Below are 15697 nucleotides of genomic sequence, written 5' to 3'. Positions count from 1 at the left end.
TGAATCTAAAAATAATTATACTGAGTAAAAGAAGCCAGACAAAAAGAATACCTACTGTATAATTTCATTCTTGGGGAAATTTAGAAAATTTTCTGTCTCTAGTGACAGAAATAAGATCCATGGTTATGAGGTGCTGGAGGGAGTATTACAAAGAGGTACTAGGAAATTACTGGGGATGATGACAATGTTCATGATCTTGATTTCATGGTGATAGTTTCACTGGTCAAAATTTACCAAATCGTATACTTTAAATATGTGTACTTTATTGTATGTCAATTATACCTATAATGCAAACTGTCAGAAATGATTTACATATTAGAATATATAAAGTTTAAGGGATTCGAAAGGACATTCTGGGCCAAAGAGCTGTAAGTCAACATAAGAAAAAAAGGAATTTAGTTAACTATAAATTGATATTTAATTGCCAATAAGATAATTTCTGAGTGAACTCTTGATGTTGTTGGGGAAAAAAATAAAAAGGTGTAAAAATAATCTAAATTGCAACACATCATTCTATCTCCTATTTCTAACATTTTTCTGGAAGAAGGTTCACTCTTAGGGCATAGGAAACACATCTTCAGTTATACAACTTCCCTTCCTTTTTGTAGAATTCCAGCTTTATAGAAGGAAGCAAAATGTATCTAGTATTGGGAAGAAAAATATCTGGTCTTTGTATTTGTAGATATACATTTAATAGTCAGAAACTATCCATACTTAAAACATAAAGCCTACAATGAAAACTTTGACTTCGTTTTTATTTTTAATAAAGCAAGCACTTATATTCTGTATTAGACCCTTGATGAAGGATATATGTATGTCTGTGAATGTGTATATGTACATGTACTTGGAAAGAAGGAAAGGAGTGAAAAAGAAAAACAAGTGAACTAATGAATAATTTTGTCCCCTGAAACGCAACTCCACTGGATTATTTTAAGTGCTGAAGGAAAACAACAGCAGTGACATGAATAGCACTTAAAAGTTCAATAACCCTACAATCTACTAATTCCACTTTAAGGTATATACTCTAACCTAGAAAAATTCCTTATACATCCAAGCAACATTATTCATAATAATAAAATATTGCAGGCAAAAGCAAAAATCCAACAAGAGAAGTAATAAACTGTGGCCTAGTCATACAATGTTATACTAACTAGCAATGAAAATGAATGAACCAGACTACACATACCTTATGGATGAATCTCACAGTGGTGAGTTTTCACTTAACAATTTATACATGTAGTATGATTGTCTTAAATGAAGTTTAAAAACAGGCAACAGTAAACTACAGTTTCGTTTACATAGTAAAACTGCAAAAATAAATCAAAAGCATGCGAATATTCATTAGAAAAATCAAGTACAGATTATTAAGCTTAATAGAGAGGATGCAGAAAGAGGGATTGTAATTGGAACAGCGTATAACTAGTTCCTCTAATTTTTAATGTTAGTTACATGGATATTCACTTTATTATTGTGCTTTAAACTGAACACAATTTTATTTATTTTTGCACTATGATATATTTCACAATAAATGACACTTAAGAAATGCCCACTCTTGAATCAGTGAGTATTTGTTGTATAATCCCCCACTATTTATTCAGTGTTATTCTTGTGTTAACACAAGACACACTCCTAAGTCCCTACGAGCTGGGAAGAATGAGAAAAGGAATGAGAATTGTATGATGTCCATTAGTAAATGCATCCTTTTACTGTGTAGACAGAGATTACACGGACTTTCCCGCCATTGGGCTAACTTTCCTATAGGGGCTATGTGAGAGAACGCAAGAGTTACAAACTGGATAATGAAAAGGCAGGATGCTCCTTGGAGCGAATGTTACAATTCTTACATGTTATTTTATAACCTAAGAATATTCCCAATGGAAGTAAATTCGTGAAATATACCACAAACAGATGAGAAACATACGCCATATACACAAGGTCTGCTTAACATACAAACTTTTAATAATTTATTTAATGTGAAAGCATACTGGTATACTGTATGCGTGTGTATATTCACTCTCATATCTTTTCTCCTAAATTTAGTCTCACAGCCACTTAGATCTAACCATTTCCCCAAAATTTTATAATGAAAAATTTCATATATATAGAAAAAGATCATATATATAAAGTTGTACTACATTTTTTTTTACAGTGAAAACCACCTCCCCTTATACCAATGACCTAATTTTATGATTAACACTTTACTATGTTCGATTCATCACATTTCCATTCCTCAGTCCATACATCAATCCACTTTATTTTTTAATCCACTTTATTTTTTGATGCAGTTCAAAGTCAGGAGCAGGCATCACTAAGGTTGTATATTTATGTCTTTTTACCTAATCAGTTTTACATACCCAGAATCCTCCTTCAACACAAAACAGTACATGCATGTGGAAAATCTTTTATCACAATGGGAAATAATTCTGCTTTTATTGACTAGTAGTCATATAAAAGATTCTTATGTGTACTTTTAATTGGCGGTCAGAATTCTTTTCTTTCAAAATATGAATATTTGTGACTTAAGCTTAATTACTAACTAGTAAATGGACTCAGTGATCTATTCACTATCAATTATTTAAAAGCAATTTAACCAAATAAATTAGTCTGTCACCACAAAGTGGCAATGGAGATTTTCTCATTCCTTTGTTCTTGAATTACTAAGGCTATTAGATGGAGAAAAGAGATTCTAACGTTATAGTTTGTTCTACGTTTAATTTCTCTTGCCAAATATTTAACTACTATAATCATTTTTTCTACTCTTCCTCTTATTACTGTTTTTTAATATTAAAACCAGGTCCTCCCCAGGCTAGTTAGTAGAGATAGAAACCAGACGGGAGATCCTCTAGTCCAAAGGTGGGCAAACTTTTTCTGTAAAGGGCCAGAAAGTAAACTCTTCAGGCTTTGTGGGCTAAAGAGCTTCTGTCACTACTCAACTCTGCCACTGTAGCATAAAGCAGCTATGAACAAAAATTTATTTACAGAGGGGCCGGCCCAGTGGCTCAGGCGGTTAGAGGTGCATGCTCCTAACTCCGAAGGCTGCTGGTTCGATTCCCACATGGGCCAGTGGACTCTCAACCACAAGGTTGCCAGTTCAATTCCTCGAGTCCCGCAAGGGATGGTGGGCAGCGCCCCCTGCAACTAGCAACAGCAACTGGACCTGGAGCTGAGCTGCGCCCTCCACAACTAAGACTGAAAGGACAACTTGACTTAGGAAAAAAAAAAAAAAAAAGGCCTGGAAGTTCACACTGTTCCCAATAAAGTCCTGTTCACCTTCCCCAATAATAATAAAAAAAAATTATTTACAGAAATAGGCAGCAGACTGTATTAGGCCCCCATCCTAGTTGCCCACCTCTGAGCTAGTCCTAACATTTTTCGGAGATGACAAAAACTGAAGCCCAGAAGGATCCACTTTTCAGAGGTCAGAACTAATTAGAGGCAGAGCTAGGACAAAATTTAAATCTCGTTAGTGGCAAACCAATTTTAGGAGATGGTATCAAAGAATCTGCTTACTGGACTTGGTGGGAGGACAAACAATTTCTAATTTGGGTAACTGTGAAAAATGTTGATGCTATTAAGCATGAAAGAATAGAGCTGGAAGAAAAAATAGTATTTGAGACATTCAAGAAGAACCTAGAGGAGTTCTCCACCAAGTGGTGGATGTTAGGTATGTCATCTAGCTTGAGGCTAGGAAAACCAGCTTTGGTCGTAGTTCCTGACGTACTGGTGTTAGTTAGGTGGCTGTGACAGTGTGTAACAGGCAAAGCAGACTGGAGGAGAAGAGTGCTAAAGATGAGGACCGGGGGGGGGGGGTGCAGGGGGAAGGCTGAGACAGAAGTCCAGAAATTGGAAGAGGTCCCACAGTGATACCATGGGAGACAAGGAAAGTGAACATTAAAGGACAGACAGGTCGGGTATCTTATGACATGAGCCCAGGTAAAATAAAGCCCAAAAGGTGTTCACTGCAGGTGGCCATGGAGTCTTCCTTTCTGACCTTGGTGAGATCAGTCATGAGAAGGGCAAGCAGACCAAAATCATCTGAAATGAGTAAGTGAAGACAGCATCTATAAGTTCTCTTTTCAAAAGGTACAGCAGTGAGGGGAAGGAGAGGACAATGAGAAGAAATACTTATTGAGCACCCAGTATGTAGAAGCTCTGTACAATGTATATCAATTTTCTTTTCTCATTTAAAATTTATACATACTCCATTACCCCATTTTATACCTAAAAGAAACCTAAGGATGACTGAGGAAAACTGACTTCTCAAAGTTACAGTATATCAGTGGTAAATATGGGATTTAAATGCATGTGTAGATGACCCCTTAAGAGGTCTACCCAACATTAAGGGCAAAAACAAAAAAAGACTTAAAAAATAGTTTTTAAAAAAAATCACTTTCTTAAACTCCATTGATTATACCATAAAATGAAACCTGAATTCTTTTAAGTCGTGCTGGATATACTATATATACATGATATCATGAGGCTATAATTAAAAGTTTTTTAAAAAGTTAAATAGACTTTTCTTGACAACTTAAAAAAACTTGATTTAAATAAAATCTACCCATAGCATGGTAACTCAATTTAATAAAAAGAATACCTTGAACTGTTAATATTACAGATTTTAGGCAACAGAATAACATGAAGAAATATAGGCATCAAATTAGCTAAACAAAATAAAAGACTATAACAAATGTCAAACTTTTATAAGTTTTCAAATTTTTTATAAAAATTCTTTTAATGATTTAGCAGTTTTGATAAATCACTTTCAGGTTTCCTTAGCTATAGGTTCTCATGCTTAAATCCCATGCTTATTCATGATTCAGTATATTTGCAATCAGTATGGTAGAAGTAAATAGGTATAGCTTAAAAAGGCCAACATTCAAGTTTAGTATTTTCATCTGTTAGTAACTGTTTCACATGTGCAGAATTTTGCTTAGAATATATATGGTAAGCAAGTACTATGAATATGCATATTATAAGTAATGTTATTGCAAACATTTTTAATAGCAAGGACTAAATTGCAGAAACTACTGCTGTTACTGAATTGCTTTGGGTATTAATATTGTACACATCTAACAGGGAACCATAACTGCCTTCTGGTGGTCAAATATAAACTAAAAGCCTTATATCAAGTAGCATAAGTTTGTATGACTTTACATTAGTAGTTCAATAAATTTGGAATGACATGTAAAGGCTTGCATTACTAAACAAACAAATAAAAGCAAACTATTATGGACTTCTGCTTCTAGTCATTATGAAGTAACTGATACTAGAATTGCCTTCCAGGTGTAAACAACTAGAAAACTGACAAGCAAAATATTCTTTAAAGAAGGAAAATATGAGACAAAAGCAAGAGGGAAAAAAATATCAGTCAACACAGATAAAAATGACAGAGGAGACAAAATTAGAAAACAACAACTTTAACACAGTGATATTGAGTAATAAAAGATTTTTAAAAAGAACCAAATAGTAATTGTACAGTTGAAAACTACGATATGTGAAATGGAAATCTTTACTGGAAGTCTAACAGCAGATCAGAGACCACAGAAGAGAAACAATCAGTGAACTTAAAAAAGAAAAACAATCAAAGCTGAAGCGTGGAGGTACAAAAGCCTAAAAAAAAAAACCATACTTACACGTGATTGAAGTTTGAAAAGAGGGTTTGGGTAAGAGATGCAGAAAAACCATTTGAGGAAAATGCAATGAAAAGCTCAATAAACCCCAAGCAGTATCAAAAAAACAAAAAACCATACCAAGTCACAATCAAACAATAAAAGCCACAGATAAAGGGGAAATCTTTGCCCAGAGACACATTATATACAGGTATCTTATAACAATAAGAATGACAGCCGAGTTCTCATTAGAAACAATGCAAACCAGAAGAAAATAGAGACCTTTCTATAAAGAATGAAAGTAAAAAAAGCTGGAAACCAAGAAATCCTACACCCAGTGAAAATGTCCTTCAAATGATACTGGGCAAACAAAAGCTATGAGAGTTCATCACCACGAGATTTTCACTATATGAAAGTACTTCAGGATGAAAAGAAAAGGACTCCAAATGGCCATTCCTATTACACAAAGGAATAAAGACCATCAAAAATGGTAAACATGTGGCTAAATATGAGATTCCCCCCTTGATTTTAAATTTCTTAGAAGAAACTGAGTGTTTAAAGCAGGGGTGTCCAAACTTTTTTCAACGTTTTTTACCAAGGGCCATATGCGGTAAAATACACAAAGAGCCGGGCCACTCACTCGAGGCGAAGTACGTATTACCTTACGTGGTTTATGTAAGTAAACTAAATATATTTTTGGAATTTGCTGCGGGCCAATTAAAAATGGGATTGCGGGCTGCAGTTGGGACACCCCTGGTTTAAAGCAAAGTAACAGTATGGTAGAAGTAAAATATTACAACAATAGTACAAAGGACAGGAAGGGGAAATCTAATGTTGTAAGGTTCTTACTGTATATGCAAAGTGGTATATTATTATTTGTAGACCGTAATAAAGTAAATTTTCAATCATACAACAACATATGAAAAATGCCAAGAAGGAGGTAGAGCTTAAAAAGGTCAACTAGGAAAATAAAAAAATACTCATTATATCCATAAGGTGGCAGTAAAAGTGGGGAAAAAATAAAAAGAAAGCAAATGTCAAGGTGGAATACTTAAACCCAACTATATTGATAACTACAGTGAATATAAATGGTCTAAATGCTCCCATCAAAAGGCAGAAATTGTTAGACTCAATAAAAAAATAAGACTTAAGTATATATTGTCTATAAGAAATAAACTTTAAAGACTCACAGGTAAGGATACAAAAAAGTGTATCATACAAACAATAATCATAAGATGGACTGCCTACATTAGTATCAGAAAATGTAGACTTCAGGACAAAGAAATTAAATAAAAATAAAGAGGGACATTTCTTAATGATAAAAATAATTTTAATACTATTAAACTTAAAATTATTGTGAATACCATGTGTTGATGAAAACGCAGGGCACTGGAACTCTCATATGCTGTTGGTGGGAGTGTTAATAGTAAAACTGCTTTGGAGACCAGTTTGGTAATTTCTTATAAAGTTAACATGCACTGATCACAGGACCAATAATTTCATTCCTAGTTCTTTATGGAAGAGAAATATAAACACATGCCTGCAAAAATACATGTAAATAAACATTCATAGCAATTATACTCATAACAGACAAAAACCAAAAACAAGTCAAATGTCCATCCACAGGTGAATGGATAAACAAACTGTTGTGTATTCAGCATAAAATGGAGTAAACAGATGATCGAATCAACAACATGGATGAATCTCAAAAACATGACATTGAACAAAAGAGGCCAGATACAATAGAAACATATCATATGGTTCCATTCACATGAAATTCTATAACAGAAAAAACTAAATTTGTAGTGACAGAAAGCAGACCAATGGTCACCTGAAACAGGAGACAGCAGACTGACTCTAAAGGGGAATGACAAGGGTGAACCCCTCAGTGCTGGGCACACCGGGATGTTTGGTCACCCCAGGCTGCACACAGAAACATTTTTGGGGTGATGGAAATTTTCTCAGTCTTGACCAGGACAGTGATTATATGGGTTTGTCAAAACTCATTCAACTGTACACTTAAAATGGCTACATTTTACTCTATGTAAATTACATCTCTATAAAGTTAATTTAAAAAGTAAAACAATAGACCATTATGTAATTCGTGATGTCTTTACTACACTAAATATAGCCAGATGTTTATCCTTTTTATGTTGCTATTTTAAGGCTAGCATTAAAAGTATCAGAGTCTGTCAAACCCTAAAATCAGAATTATTTTATATACAATATATATAGTCTTTAAGAAAGCAAAGGTATGATTTAAGATGCAAAGGAATGTTAAGAATGAAAAGGTAAGGCATAATCAAGAGGCATTTAAAAGATTTTTGTCAGCTTCTTAAATCATTCACTCATTCAAAACTTTTATTGAGTTCCTACGCTCAAGGAGCTGTAGGGAAGAGAGACTTGTACACAACTACAATCAGCCAAAACCAGTACCAACAAAACAAGCATCGATTATGTTTGAGGTGAAAGTGCTAAACAGCACTGGAGTGAGGAAGGGATTCAGGAAAGGGTTCTGTAAGGAGAGACAAAACTTGGTATTATTTAAGGAATCTAGGAAGCAAGAGAGTCAGAAGCACATTCCGCATGTTAGGTATGAAGTGGAAAACAGCGTGATTTGGATAACTGTAATAGCTGAGCAGTGATAGACTCAAGATTGGACAATGGACGGCAAACTTAAAAGACTGAAAGGTAAACATGTGACAGATGAAGAGCAGAGATTATAAATGCGTCAATACCACAAACATTTTAATGAACAGACTATCCTATTTCTACTTTTGAGTATATCTTTAGGTTTTACATTTAGTTTTTATTAGGTTCAGAGTATATTCCCACCCAATCTACTTCTGCTGAATTATATACTGTATTTAGAAACTCTGAAATAGTATAATTAAATGTTTTCATTTTGTAGATAAAAAAATGTTTGACATGGACCACATCATTCCAGTCACAAAACAAGTTTTAAGGTTCCCTTTAATTTTAAGAGATGGAAAAGGAATATTTTTTTCATGACTTTTAGACTTGAAAAAGTCTTAAAAAAAACCACCAAAAAACTTATTTTTGGATTTCTGAAAAACTGAGTTCCTCCATGACTTGAAGGAAATGAAACTGCACGAATGTTTTATGTACTTTTCTGTAAGTATGATATCTCACACAATTAAAAAAATAAAAGGAAGGGAGATGTTAAAAATCATCACACCACTGGAAGAGTATGTATTTTCAGTCATTTATTATTAGAATAAGACCTTTCTAATATTTAGTGCAAAAATTTTTTTATAAAGCACCTATTCTTTTGTCCACCATCCTAGATCATGGGGGTTCAGGGATGGAAAAATCCAAAGAATCAGAGATCAGCCTGCACATACCTTTGGGGATGCTGTTCATTTCTTACGATTAAGTCAATCGTCTCATTTGTAGCCAGTCCCATCCACATTTGTTTTAACATTTTTTTCATTCATTTAGTTAAAAATTTACCAAGACATCGATAAATATAAAACTAGAAATTTTGATTTATTTTTTCAAGAAATGAAACAAACCCAAGAATCTGACAAAAGCTATGAAATAAACATTAGTATTTCTTTCACAGCCTTGCTTTTTAATAGCTCAACACGAGAGGTCGCCAAACTTCAGTAATTCAGCTGCATGCAACCTTTAAAGATTAACCCTTAACCTAGGGTTACTGGGTGAGCTTCAGAAAGCCCAGGGACCACCTGACACATGCAAAATTCTGGCATGCATCATTTTTCTGGAGGAGAATCCACTGCTATGAATAGATTTTCAAAGTGGTTCATGATCCAAAAGCTATTAAAAGTTGCTTCTCTAGTCAGTAATAAACATGGAAAAATTTAAATAATGTAAGAATGAATTAAGCAATCTAATATTTAGTTTGTATATTACATACAATGTATCTTACAAGTAAAAATCTATAACACAATGTGTAATGGGGTGTATGTACATGTTTGGGGAGCAGGAAAAGACAGAAGTTTAATATGTTGCTCTCTGTTAGTAACACAAGAGCTCTATGATATGACAACACAAGAAATGTCACCAGGTAACCTGATTAACCTCCAAAAGCATGTTAAAAGATATATTATCGATCTATCAAAAAAATTAAGAAAAAAAGTATTTTACACTTATTAAACTTATTTAATTATTAGCTTAGACCTCTGTCTCTATTTGCTGGTGAAAATGTTAAACCAGGAGAGTCTAAGCACACCAGTGCTGGACAAACCATAATGTGGAGAAAATCTAAAACATTTGCTAAACAAAGATGGTGAAAATAAGGTTGAGTTGTATTTGAAAGCAAAGAAAATCACCACTATAACTGTGATTGCTTTAGATGAAGCACAATTAAACCTAGTCCAAAGACATGTTAAGCTGATTGGTATATTTATTACAATAAGATTTAAGGGCTATTTCCTTTAGCTTGTGGTCACTTTTTAAAAATACTAATATGCAATAAATATGACTTAATGGGTTCTGGATATCAAGCTGACATTAAGTATCATATTGTTTTCCCTAGATCTATAAAATTCCATCAATAGAGAACATCAATTTAGCTAAAGATTAATCAGAAAGGCTTTTCCTACCACCTAACCCCTCCCAAATCTGGTGGTGGTGGTGGTAATCATCACCATCATCATCTTCCTAGGATTAATATAAGGATTTAATGTGGTAATGTATGTAAAGCGCTTAGCCCAGTGCCTGGTACAAAGGAAGATCTCACTAAGTGACAGCTTTGTGATCAGCAGTAGTTTCCCAGTATTTTGAAAATGTAGACTTCTGAGGAGCCAGAAAATCACTGATTTCTTGGTCTGAATTATACTGCAAATAGCCATCAGTCAAATTGGAAGACCAGGAAAACAACTATTTAGAAAAACATTTGTAACAAAATGTGGCTCTCTCAACTTTATATAACTGTTTTTATTTGCTTACTAACAAAAGATTCTGGCATGAAACAATTAAAAGCATCTATTTTTTTCATAGTTTCTGTAATTACCAAAAAAAAAAAAAAAAGAAAGAAAAAAGAGATGGTTTAAAAAAAACCAGTATCACAGAACAGAAAAAAATGAAAATCTTCTCCTTTCTCTTGCCTTTTAATTCCACTCTCCACTTCTAAATCTTTTCCCTTCTAAATCTTTTTCTACTGATAGCCATAGAAATGAAGTCCATCTACGTAGCGATAATAACATAAGCAGAAGATTATTTGGATCTTACTGTTTTTACTTTCAAATTTCTGCTAGAGATTAAGATTTTACTAGCTCTCAGCTATGTTAAGAGCTATCTACATAGATACCTAAATTGAGATCATTGCTGAGAAAATGATACAATGGTAAAGTTTTTTTAAAGAGAAATTAAGTAACTTTACTTGCCATATAAAAATTTTATTATTGTAAATAACTTATGTATCTATATGTTTAACTGTCATGTTTTTCTAAGAGATACATCCAAATTTAAAAAGCTTGTTACTAAAACCATGGAAACTACTGAAATTCTATCATCAAAAGGTTAAGACTCTAATTCTGCCCTAAAACGTCCATCAGAAAGCAATGGTCAAATTATTACTAAGCGTAAGTAAATGTTATGGAATAAATGAAAGCGTATCTCTAGGAACATTAATGCATTTTAAACTTGAAATTCTCCAAATTGGTTGGTTTCTTTGAAACTTTTGATTTTGTGATATTTTAATCTAGAAATTGAACTCTGGACTGAAGCTTACTTTTTCTTACTTGAAATTTTTGTTTTAAAATTTGAAGGGGGTTAAAAAAAAAAAAACTACTAGTAAAACCTCCAGTATTCCCAGGTCCAGAAATTCCTTTATTGTTTCAACTTCAATCCATCTGGGAAATTTGGGGGGCATTTGTCATTTACATAAGAAAGTTAATGATCAAATCTTTGAGAAGCTAAATATTGTACATAATTTCTTTTCAAAGGCAATATATCACTTTACCTTATATTCTTTTCAGAATCAATTATGTAATTCAATATAATCATACAATAAAATCCATACAGTCATTAAAATCACTTGTCAAAATATAGTTCTTCATGTGAGAAATACAATTAATTATTTTTAAAAAATCTATAAAACAGATGGCATTTTCATATAAACATATATATGCATATGAAAGTATATAAAAATATTTATAAAAGTTATTTTTCATGGCATGCCAGAACAGTAAGGAATTGCTTTTGTTCTGTGTGTCTGTGTTTTCAGTCTTCTGCATTGAGCATATAAAATTATAACATATGTAATTATTTAAAAAGTAATCATCATTAAAACTACTATCTTCTCCAACTATTCAGAAGACTCTCTTTTCTAAATAACCCCATTGGTGTGACTGATGGCAGAGGTGTCAAAGAATAATGCTATGGCACTAAACCTATGTTTGTGAAATTTCTGGTAGAGTTTCTCCCAAAATGCTTTATTTTTTACCAGGTATGTGAAACCACATCAGATAACTCTTGAGATTATTTTAACTAATATGTTGAGGAAAATTTTAAGAAAAATATCTTATTATCTGAGAAGTCCCTAATAGAATTTCTCTTTTTACAAATGCTTTAAAAATCCAAAGCTTTTTTTCATATGTATATATTCACAGGTTGCCTGTCATAATAAAATACTGATCTGATAATCCTATGCATGAAATCAACCTCAGAAAATTAAGTGTTCTTCATACTTTTTCATGACTTTCAATTCTGTTCTGCTTTATACTTTTTACTTATTCTAAATATGTTGCAAAAGCCTTCTTATTGGAGGGCAGGGAGAGAAGAGATTTAAAAGGTTTGCTAGAATAAGACAAAGTTAGCTCAGTTTATAAAACTATGTTACTCATGGATTAAATATTGGCATGAACATCTGAGCCAATAAAACTTAATGAACAACATATACAAAAACCATACTAACTTCTCTTATTAATTTCCAGGTTAATTCCAAATTCATGAGTGAACAATGGTCTAGCAGCTTAATTCAATTTAAATGTTTATTGAAAACTATTTTGGTGCCCTTGGATATTAAAATATAGTAAAACAAAGTGCCTGCTCAGAAAGTTCACAAAATAATGAGGCAGTGTATCACAAATAAAATTCATTAAGTTTGCTATATGGTTGTTCATTTTTTTTGTATACACTCAAATCAAAGAGAAGAGTATCTATTTCACTGTGGGGGGTCAGCTACCCACAGATATTTCAGAGGAATCCCCATGAGGTTTTCAAAGGAGAAATGGAAAGAGTAGGAAAGAACAGATTGATAGATTCCGTAGTTACCATAAGGATTAATGGCTCGTGACTATTATGTCAAAAAAAAAAAAAAAAAAGGAAATGAACTGGGGACCTGAGACCACCTTTCATGGACAATTCAAATCAATTCTGATTAGCAGTAATGATACTACCTGTTTAAAAAATAAAAATGTCTTAATATTTAACTTTGAAAGCGAACCTACACAACTTCTCTTTTCTGATTTCTGACTTAAATCAGGAAAACTGGAACAGTTAAATCAGAATTAGTTATGAAATTCATTCCAATGAAACATCATAGATATTCAATATTTAAGAAACATATGTAGAATTAACAAGATTTAGAGCTATATTAAACAAACACAGAGAACCCCTACAATGTTTACTAACCTCCATGCAATGAGATTTAATGCTATTCTACACACACAGACTCACATACACACTACAACACAATGTCTGTTAACCTCAATATAATGTATAACTTCATGTCACCAAATGGATGGTAAACTAGTACAGTGGTACCTCGGTTTTTGAATGTAATCAGTTACGGAAGATTGTTCGAGTTCTGAAACATTCGAAAAGAGCTGACAGCTAGACTTCAGGATCTTGCACTCAGCAGAAGCCATGTGACATGTTCGACTTCCGAGGCATGTTCGAAAACCGAAGCATTTACTTCTGGGCTTACGGCATTTTTAAACTGAAATGTTCGTCAATGGAGTCGTTCGAAAAACGAAGTACTACTGTACTGATATTTCATTTATCCCGGGGAGTCATGCTTAGGACTAAAAGGGACCAAAAAGCCAGATATTCCAAAGAGCTCTGGGGTGCTAATTCCATGATTTCATGTCACCTTCAAAACACCTATAGACAGTGACGTGGAACTATAGTAGGGTGATGACTATGTTCCTTGCATGTAAATGCAAGATGACAAGAAAATACAGAAATGAAAAAGTGTTGTTTTAGAGGTGGCCTACTGCTACAAATTGATCTTGGACCAACTTGCAACAGATAAGCCCTAAATGAAAACGAAGTCTTAAACCATCAACAACAAACTGAGTTTCTACTAAAATCTATTAAATAAGTACAAACCAATATTAGCAGAAAAGTGAATTATAAGAACTGGACAAAAAGTGCAAAAAAGCTCTCCATGTAAAGGTTTATAAGATACGGTGGCAAGTATGGGCTATGGACTCATCACAGCTATACACTTAAGTTTCCTGGGCAATTTCATTTGTATCATGTATGAATTGATTAAAATTAATGACAATTCTAAAACTATATTCAGTAGAGAAATGAAACAATTCCAATAAGCTAAACACATGACAAATAGAATGGCAGTATACCCAGAGAATTGTGAGCTTAAGCTCATCAAGTGAAAGCCTGGGGACAGGAAAAAGGCTAAATGGCTGCTATAGAGCAGAGGTCAGCACACTATGGCCCAACCTCTGTTTTTGTAGAGCCCGTGAACTAAGAATTGACTTCACAGATGATCAATTTGCAATCAATTTTATGATAGGGAATACTAACTTTGCACCCAATTAAATGTTGAGAGCTCCCCCGACAAATAACTCCATTCTAGTAATTAGACTATATTACAAAAAAATTATACGTAGTTACTGTATTTTGAATTTCATTAACGAAAAATCTGTGGAAATTTGTTTTCTCTTTTGCTATATATCTCTAGGATATTCTTGATTTGCATTTAGTCCACAGAGCCCAAATATTTTATCTAGCCCTTTACAGAAAAAGTTTGCCAATCCCTGTATCAGAATATTAATTTGAATAATGGGGAATATATAGGCTTTTGGGAGACAAAAAGGTCAAAATGTTTGAATTTAGATCTGAGTATAGTGAGGCAATCAGGAAGGAAGTAGATCTGTTGAACAAAGTTTAAAGGTTCAATTTGAAACTAAAAGATGGTTATCAAAAAATAAAACACACAAAAAAACAAAGAACAACAAAAAACAAAAATCACTACAAACACTTTGGTGGTCTCAGATGCACACCATAAGAAATTACACGGATAGGAAGGGGGATTCTTGATCACACACTGATCTTTTCAACCACACTTGTACAAACTGATACCTAACAAAAGCACCTTATCAAAAACTAACATTTTCATAGAATGAAGTACAAGGATTTTAAAATAACTTAATCATGGTCCTGTGTACAACTGGTAAAAGCTACCGAGGAGTTATGTATGGCTCAGTACAACAAAAACTAAATTCAAGCTGTCCAGATACAGAACAGGCTGCATTCCCAAGTAGTGATCTGATGGCTGGAAGTATTCAAGAAAACACTGGAAAACCATCTGTCATTCAAGAAAACACTGGAAAACACTGGAATGTAACTAAGAAGGTTCTTACACTGGACAGAGGATTGAACTACATGACCTTTAAGGAGATTTTCAATTTCACACTTCTATGAAACATTTGGAAAATCAAGAATAAAGCCCCCAAAATAGATGTTGTTGCTTTGGCCAAACTGTAACCTTAGAGTGAACCAATTTAATGGTCTAAATGTACAGACATTAGATTTTTTTAAAAAAGAGGTGGGAACTTCTTTAAGATCTGAAATATTAAAAACTTTTAAAAATTACATTTAAAAACTCAATTCAAATCTCCCCCCCCCACTGTTCTTAAGGGACAATATTAATTCCAAGATAATATTTTGAATCTGTTGTTATTAAAAGTGTTGACAGACCTAATAAATAAAATTATATTAAACTGATGAGTCAAATTTCTGTTTCTATAAGTGATGTACTTGTATATATAGATACTCATTCTTCCATTTTACAAATATCAATATATTAAATAAATGCAAGCATTTCCTATGTGCTCAGCAAAGTATTAGGA

The 15697-nt window shown here is 33.1% G+C and overlaps 1 protein-coding gene across 5 annotated transcripts in view; it reads right to left on the bottom strand.

The window, feature by feature from the left end:
* Positions 1-15697, bottom strand: part of GSK3B (glycogen synthase kinase 3 beta) — a 190281-nt gene that overhangs the window by 42331 nt on the left and 132253 nt on the right. The gene's annotated exons all lie outside the window — the stretch shown is intronic.

Source organism: Rhinolophus sinicus, linkage group LG01 (genome assembly GCF_036562045.2).
Source record: "Rhinolophus sinicus isolate RSC01 linkage group LG01, ASM3656204v1, whole genome shotgun sequence".
Taxonomy (NCBI): Eukaryota; Metazoa; Chordata; class Mammalia; order Chiroptera; family Rhinolophidae; genus Rhinolophus; species Rhinolophus sinicus.
Note: the sequence above shows the minus strand (reverse complement) of the source record. Positions and strands in the feature narration are given on the sequence as shown.